Source organism: Sinohyriopsis cumingii, chromosome 2, assembly GCF_028554795.1.
Source record: "Sinohyriopsis cumingii isolate HCF-2022 chromosome 2, ASM2855479v2, whole genome shotgun sequence".
NCBI classification, from domain to species: domain Eukaryota; kingdom Metazoa; phylum Mollusca; class Bivalvia; order Unionida; family Unionidae; genus Sinohyriopsis; species Sinohyriopsis cumingii.
In genome coordinates this window covers 28445093-28453613 of record NC_142962.1, presented here as the reverse complement: position 1 = coordinate 28453613, position 8521 = coordinate 28445093, and positions in this window count along the sequence as shown.

The following is an 8521-nucleotide window of genomic DNA, read 5'->3' as shown; positions in this document are numbered from 1 at the left end:
TTCTACGTTTTTCATGTTCCCAGTTTATTCCATGGTTACCTAAGAGTAATGCAATGCCAGCCACCCTTGTTTTGTACCTAAGAGTAATGCAATGCTAACTACCAGCAGCCCTTGTTTTGTACCTAAGAGTAATATGATGCCAACTACCAGCCGCCCTTGTTTTGTACCTAAGAGTAATGCGATGCCAACTACCGTTGTTTTGTACCTAAGAGTAATGCAATGCCAACTATCCTTGTTTTGTACCCAAGAGTAATGCGATGCCAGCCGCCCTTGTTTTGTACCCAAGAGTAATGCGATGCCAACTACCAGCTGCCCTTGTTTTGTACCTAAGAGTAATGCGATGCCAACTACCCTTGTTTTGTACCCAAGAGTAATGCAATGCCAACTACCATTGTTTTGTACCTAAGAGTTATGCGATGCCAGCCGCCCTTGTTTTGTACCTAAGAGTAATGCAATGCCAACTACCAGCCGCCCTTGTTTTGTACCTAAGAGTAATGCGATGCCAACTACCAGTCGCCCTTGTTTTGTACCTAAGAGTAATGCGATACCAACTACCATTGTTTTGTACCTAAGAGTAATGTGATGCCAACTATCCTTGTTTTGTACCCGAGTAATGCGATGCCAACTGCCATTGTTTTGTACCTAAGAGTAATGCAATGCCAACTACCAGCCGCCCTTGTGTTGTACCTAAGAGTAATGCAATGCCAACTACCGTTGTTTTGTACCTAAGAGTAATGCGATGCCAACTACCTTTGTTTTGTACAACCCTGTAGTCAGATGTGCTTGAGAGACTAAATGTAACATGGAACCAGAGTCACTGAGGCCTAATTTTGATAGGTTGACATTGTAATTACCATGATATATTCACAGAGAAAACTGTATGGCTCTCTGACCTATATTTGGTAAAATGGTGTTGTACTATGAAGTTTATCCACTTGCAAAGTTTTTCTTGACCCTCTGAGTCATTGATTCCTGATAAATGAACAAAACATGCAAGACTTGACTGAATTCACTAGGAAGACAGTGTTGTACTTGCCAAGACTTGACTGAATTCACTAGGAAGACAATATTGCCAAGATGAAAAATTCATGTTATTTTACATAAATCTCCGTACAAGAATGGAAAAGATATATTTCAGTGAAATAAATCACTTAAAAGTATGGTATTCTCACATTTCACTGTTGGATGCCATCCAAGACTGCCTGTTGTGTCCAAGTTGGTTTGAGTGAGACTGGCTGCCCGTCATGTCACATAGTTGGTTTGAATGAGACTGGCTGCCTGTTATGTCATATAGTTGGTTTGAGTGAGACTGGCTGCCTGTTGTGTCAAAGTTGGTTTGAGTGAGACTGGCTGCCTGTCATGTTACATAGTCAGTTCGAGTGAGACTGGCTGTCTGCCATATCACAAGCTGGTTCGAGTTTACAGTGGCTACACGTACTATGCAGTTCAAACTTGTGATTACAGTACTTATATGTTAAACAAAAACTATATCATCAGACCTTCCCTCTGCTGAAGCTAAAATAGAAATGTAAGTTTATTTCATCCCAGATAGAGCATGATTTGTATGTTTTCAGATCCATTGATCATGGCGTGTTTTCATTTCCCCTTCAAATACTTTCCATCAAGATTAATGTTAGAGATAAAATCTTGCAACCTCCCAGACCACTCCAGTAACCTAGTGGTTAGAGGACTGCCCCAGATGCGGGAGATCACAGGTTCGAACCCCAGCCGAGTCATACCAAATAATTACAAAAATGGCACTAGCAGCTGTCTTGCTAGCTGCTCAACATTAAAAAGTTAGTGTCTGGACTGGTCGGCCTGGTGTCGGGATAATATGACTTGGTGGAACATCATGCCCCAGTGCTAGACATCACTATAAACTACCACACTACAGACATCGTAGCAACAAGACTGAAAAATTGTTAAAGCTTCACTTAAAAAAATCCAAATCCAAATCTATCAACAGGACAAAAAAGACCAGCAAAGTCAAAGTAAAACGAACTTTACTACAGAGGTCACTGGTGATTAGAAACTCTGAAAAAGAAAGACAACGGCACACAAACTGGCCAAACAAGTCAAAATGCATGAATAAAATGGTGTACAGGCCAAGAAATCTAAACTTGGATAGTACTATGCAGAAAAAATACACAGAGAAAACAAGGAGAGTCCTCAATTCCAAATTCTTTCCTCAAAGTTTTTTGTTTTTATGATAAAGATGTAAATACCAGAAAAAGGGAGGTCAGGGATATTAACATAAAAACCATTATGTCTAGATCATGAGGATGCATCCCTACAGCTCTAACCAGTTCTATGAGGGGTGGGTGGGTCATAAATAAAGAGATTTTTCTCTAAAGTTACTCCTTAATATATCGTTAAAAAATGGGGGGGTAAATTATATGACAAAAAGAAAGCAAGATTTGTATTAGAAATCAACCAAAAACCATGGTTAAATGTACATGTACATGCATTACTGTTAATAGTGTTTTAAAGTTGGACATCATACTGGCCTGATTTATGCAAAGTTTCAAAAATAGTTTTTCTGATAATTTTTTTCGTTTCCTATAAACATTGAAAAGTTACTTTGTTAAAAAGATCTAAATGCTATAGCTAATACCTGTATTCTTTCAGCTAGAAATTTGCTAATAAGTATGGTGTAAATTTAAAAGGTGAAAATTTACCTTTTATATTCTCTATGTTTGTGAAAACAGAAATAACTACTGAAATAAATAATGCATGTTCTATGGCTTTTCTTGTAATATTTCACAAGCTCCGAATCAGCCTGGCATTTGGGCTGAATTGGTCATGTTTGGAATCAGCCAGCATTCAAGGCTTCCACTACATGGTATCTGATGCATTCAGGCATCATGGCAGAAGAGATGTCAATCATGATAAAGGCCCTTCAGACCTGGGGGTCATCCATTTAGTACATACGCAAAAATCTGGCAAAGCTTGACCCCTCCCCCCTCCCTGTACACATGCATACTTTTTTACACACCTACACCTGCGTATGTACGCTTTACGCACCCCCTCCTGAATTCTAAAGAATGGCCTATATTTAATCCATGCAGAAATGATCAAGGATTAATAATATTAATGGGTTTAATAAAACAGATAGTCCACCAACATTGAATGTCTGGCTGCATAAAAAAAACAAGTTGCATAACTGTGGCTCATTTGAAGGCCAATGTAGACAAATTATTATTCCTATGTGTATGTACATTATCAGTAGACCCCTCCATACGCAAGCATTTGCATTTGGGTTACCCCCCTCCATGCATACATACTAAATGGACAGCCCCCTACTATTTAGCAAATACCTCGCCGTTTCAAACTGGAATCTCTCCTGGATCTTATCATGGCTCAATTCAGAAAAATTTGATTCACAAACCTGGACCTTACTGAAGCTGTTATCGTAGTAAGCTGTGTACTGAAAGCTTCGGGATGCAGGTTGAACGACTTGCTTTTTCAGTTGACCCAAATTATCTTCACTTCAGATTGGATGATTTGGTGACCATCATGAGTCGACCAAGCACAATAGTCAAGAACCAGTCATCATCAGGGGCCATCGGAGAGTCATCTTACGATCCCTCTAAGTTGAGAGCACCGGCCTTGAAAGATCCTGTCGGTGCTCTGAAGAAATACTTGAAGCACACTAAGACAAGTACACTTTCTCCCTGTGAAGGTGAGAATGCAGGTCATTGCCTCCCAAAATAATATTCTAACTAAACTGAACCACAGCTTTAGATCAGGATACTCCTGCAAAATGCAACTTAAACAATTAATGTTCTACTTTTTTTTAAAAATGACAAAGGTATCCAAAGCATTTGATACTGTGCCACATCATAAATTACTGTCAAGTTGGAAAACTATGGAATCACTGGACCACTGTACTGCTGGCTAGAGATGCAAGTGGTGGTGGATGGAGAATGATATGAAGCAGTCACTGTCAACCCCCGTGTCCCTCAGAGAATCATGCTGGAACCAACCTTTTTCTTTGCCACATTAATGACCTTCCAGACTGTGTAAAATCTCGGGTAAGGCTGTTTGCAGACGATTTTACAGAACAAGTCAAAGCCAGAGTGACCACCATACCCTCCAGAATGATCTCAACCCTTGAAAAATGGGCAACAGATTGGGGTTGGACTTTCAATGCCACTAAATGCTACCTCATGTATATGACCAGTAATTCAACTAAATCATCTCACTTCTACATCATAAATAACCACAGACTGCTAGTAATTGAAAACCCCTAACACTATCCGAGGATTTCAGGTGGGAATCGCATACTATAAAATCGACCAATAAAGACGACACTAAATTGGCATTTCTAAAAAAACTCACTGTCCACAGGCATGCAGATGAACTGCCTATCTTAGGATGTTGACAAGATCAATAAGGCAGCATGATTTGTATCTGGTGACCACAAAACAAGTGAAGCAGGATGCATCACCAAAACGTTACCTGACCTGGGTCTACCGACACTCCAAGACAGGCATAGTATGATCTGTCTGACAAACCTCTACAAAGTAGTCGATGGGTAGGTGCCAGCTGTCAAGAAATATATTTTAAAAACCATTAGGAAAAAATGCCAAATTAAAGCTAAAAGTGTTCCTAATTTTAAAACTATAAACATTGTACAAAAAAAGTAACAACAGTAATGTTTTGTAGTTGAGCAATGTAGAACAGAACAATTTAGAAATTCTTTCTTCGCAAAAGCCATTGTGGGCTGGAATTATCTTAGGGACAGTGTTGTGTGCATACAAACAGTGGAGTTTCAAGACAGCTCTTGAACAATTCTACTAACTTTTTAGTGGCTCTCTCTTCAGTGCAATTTTATGCCATAGCTGGCCCTGCACTGTATACATTCAGATTCAGTCACCAGACCTTCGCATGACTTAATGGGTTATATGCTGTGTGTACTCTGATGTCTCAAAAGATCAGTCTCATGAGAATTTCAGCTCCTGAAATAAAAACAATCTCTGCGAGCCTTGTATCTGAAAGCAATGTTTTGATCCAAGGCATCATTTTTTATCTCCGGGAATTTAGCTTCACAGAGACAAAATCTGAATCTGGTGTGGCCAAGATGACTACGAAACCAAATTAAACACAGACTCTTAACTTCGTTGGATTTGCCAGCGAATTTTGTGGGTAACAAGATTTCAATAATCATCTTAACCTGACATCAGTTACGGTTCATGTGACTATATGCTGTGTTGCTTTAAGTAGGAAAGCGGTGAGAGGCACAAACATAGTATTAGTCTGTCACCATTCTCAGATTCATATGTACTTCATAACTGTTGTCTCCTGTCACCATTCTTTGATTCATATGTACTTCGTAACTGTTGTCTCCTGTCACCATTCTTAAATTCATATGTACTTCATAACTGTCGTCTCCTGCCAACATTCTTAGATTCATATATACTTCACAAATGTTTTCTACTGTCACCATTCTTAGATTTGTCTCCTGTCACCATTCTTAGATTCATACGTAGTTCATAACTTTCTTTGATTCATATGTACTTCATAATAGTTGTCTCCTGTCACCATTCTTTGATTTATATGTACTTCATAACCGTTGTCTCCTGTCACCATTCTAAGATTCGTATGTACTTCATAACCGTTGTCTCCCGTCACCATTCTTTAATTCATATGTACTGCATTACTGTCATCTCCTGTCACCATTCTTTGATTCATATATACTTCATAACTGTCATCTCCTGTCACCATTCTTTGATTTATATGTATTTCATAACTGTCATCTCCTGCCACCATTCTTTGATTTATATGTACTTCATAACTGTCATCTCTTGCCACCATTCTTAGATTCCTATGTACGTCATAACTGTCATCTCTTGCCACCATTTTTAGATTCATATATACTTCATAACTATCATCTCCTGTCACCATTCTTTGATTTATATGTACTTCATAACTGTCATCTCCTGTCACCATTCTTAGATTCATATGTACTTCATAACTGTCATCTCTTGACACCATTAATATTTTCATAATGTACTTTATAACTGTCATCTCCTGTCACCATTCTTTGATTTATATGTACTTCATAACCGTTGTCTCCTGCCACCATTCTTTGATTTATATGTACTTCATAACTGTCATCTCCTGTCACCATTCTTTGATTTATATGTACTTCATAACTGTCATCTCCTGTCACCATTCTAAGATTCGCATGTACTTCATAACCGTTGTCTCCCGTCACCATTCTAAGATTCGTATGTACTTCATAACCGTCGTCTCCTGTCACCATTCTAAGATTCGTATGTACTTCATAACTGTTGTCTCCTGTCACCATTCTAAGATTCGTATGTACTTCATAACTGATGTCTCCTGTCACCATTCTTTGATTTATATGTACTTCATAACTGTCATCTCCTGTCACCATTCTTTGATTTATATGTACTTCATAACTGTCATCTCTTGCCACCATTCTTAGATTCATATATACTTCATAACTGTCATCTCCTGTCACCATTCTTTGATTTATATGTACTTCATAACTGTCATCTCCTGTCACCATTCTTAGATTCATATATACTTCATAACTGTCATCTCCTGTCACCATTCTTAGATTTATATGTACTTCATAACTGTCATCTCTTGCCACCATTCTTAGATTTGTATGTACTTCATAACTGTCATCTCTTGCCATCATTCTTAGATTTGTATGTACTTCATAACTGTTGTCTCCTGTCACCATTCTAAGATTCGTATGTACTTCATAACCGTTGTCTCCTGTCACCATTCTAAGATTCGTATGTACTTCATAACCGTTGTCTCCTGTCACCATTCTAAGATTCGTATGTACTTCATAACTGCTGTCTCCTGTCACCATTCTTTGATTTATATGTACTTCATAACTGTCATCTCCTGTCACCATTCTTTGATTTATATATACTTCATAACTGTCATCTCCTGTCACCATTCTTTGATTTATATGTACTTCATAACTGTCATCTCCTGTCACCATTCTTAGATTTATATGTACTTCGTAACTGTCATCTCTTGCCACCATTCTTTGATTCATATATACTTCATAACTGTCATCTCCTGTCACCATTCTTTGATTTATATGTACTTCATAACTGTCATCTCCTGCCATCATTCTTAGATTTGTATGTAGTTCATAACCGTTGTCTCCTGTCACCATTCTAAGATTCGTATGTACTTCATAACTGCTGTCTCCTGTCACCATTCTTTGATTTATATGTACTTCATAACCGTTGTCTCCTGTCACCATTCTTTGATTCATATATACTTCATAACTGTCATCTCCTGTCACCATTCTTTTATTTATTTGTACTTCATAACTGTCATCTCCTATCACCATTCTTTGATTTATATGGACTTTATAACTGTCATCTCTTGCCACCATTCTTAGATTCATATGTACTTGATAACTGTCATCTCTTGCCATCATTCTTAGATTCCTATGTACTTCATAACTGTCATCTCTTGCCACCATTCTTAGATTCATATATACTTCATAACTGTCATCTTCTATCACCATTCTTTGATTTATATGTACTTCATAACCGTTGTCTCCTGCCACCATTCTTAGATTCATATGTACTTCATAACTGTCATCTCTTGCCACCATTCTTAGATTCGTATGTACTTAATAACTGTCATCTACTGTCACCATTCTTCGATTCATATATACTTCATAACCGTTGTCTCCTGTCACCATTCTTAGATTCATATATACTTCATAACTGTCATCTGTCACCATTCTTTGATTTATATGTACTTCATAACTGTCATCTCCTGTCACCATTCTTAGATTCATATGTACTTCATAACTGTCATCTCTTGCCACCATTCTTAGATTCATTATGTACTTTATAACTGTCATCTCCTGTCACCATTCTTTGATTTATATGTACTTCATAACTGTCATCTCCTGTCACCATTCTTTGATTTATATGTACTTCATAACTGTCATCTCTTGCCATCATTCTTAGATTCGTATGTACTTCATAACCGTTGTCTCCTGCCACCATTCTTAGATTCATATGTACTTCATAACTGTCATCTCTTGCCACCATTCTTAGATTCGTATGTACTTCATAACTGTCGTCTACTGTCACCATTCTTCGATTTATATGTACTTCATAACCGTTGTCTCCTGCCACCATTCTTAGATTCATATGTATTTCATAACTGTCATCTCTTGCCACCATTCTTAGATTCGTATGTACTTCATAACTGTCGTCTACTGTCACCATTCTTAGATTCATATATACTTCATAACCGTCGTCTCCTGTCACCATTCTTAGATTCATATATACTTCATAACTGTCGTCTACTGTCACCATTCTTTGATTCATATGTACTTCATAACCGTTGTCTCCTGTCACCATTCTTAGATTCATATATACTTCATAACTGTCATCACCTATCACCATTCTTAGATTTGTCTCCTTTCACCATTCTTAGATTCATATGTACTTCATAAATGTTGTTTCTTTTCACCATTCTTAGATTCATATGTACTTCCTAA